The sequence below is a fragment of the Antrostomus carolinensis genome, unplaced genomic scaffold (assembly GCF_000700745.2).
Source record: "Antrostomus carolinensis isolate BGI_N321 unplaced genomic scaffold, ASM70074v2 scaffold25308, whole genome shotgun sequence".
NCBI lineage: Eukaryota > Metazoa > Chordata > Aves > Caprimulgiformes > Caprimulgidae > Antrostomus > Antrostomus carolinensis.
The window spans coordinates 1-249 of record NW_010332759.1 but is presented as its reverse complement, the minus strand read 5'-3'; positions in this window follow the sequence as shown (position 1 = coordinate 249).

Below are 249 nucleotides of genomic sequence, written 5' to 3'. Positions count from 1 at the left end.
CCCTTCCGGCATGAGGTCCAGCAACCACCACCCCCCAAATCTCATAACCAAGACCACCAAAACACAGGGACAGGCAGCTACGGTGACACCGTCAGCATTGCAGCACAATCCTTTGTAGGAACAAATGGTTTCCAAGGGAGTATGAACGCGATGGGGAAAGGTGGAGTGAAGCCGGCTGGGAGCTGAGCTGCTGCTCAAACCTCAAACGCACGCAGGCTTCACACAGAATCACAGAATGGTGGGGATTGG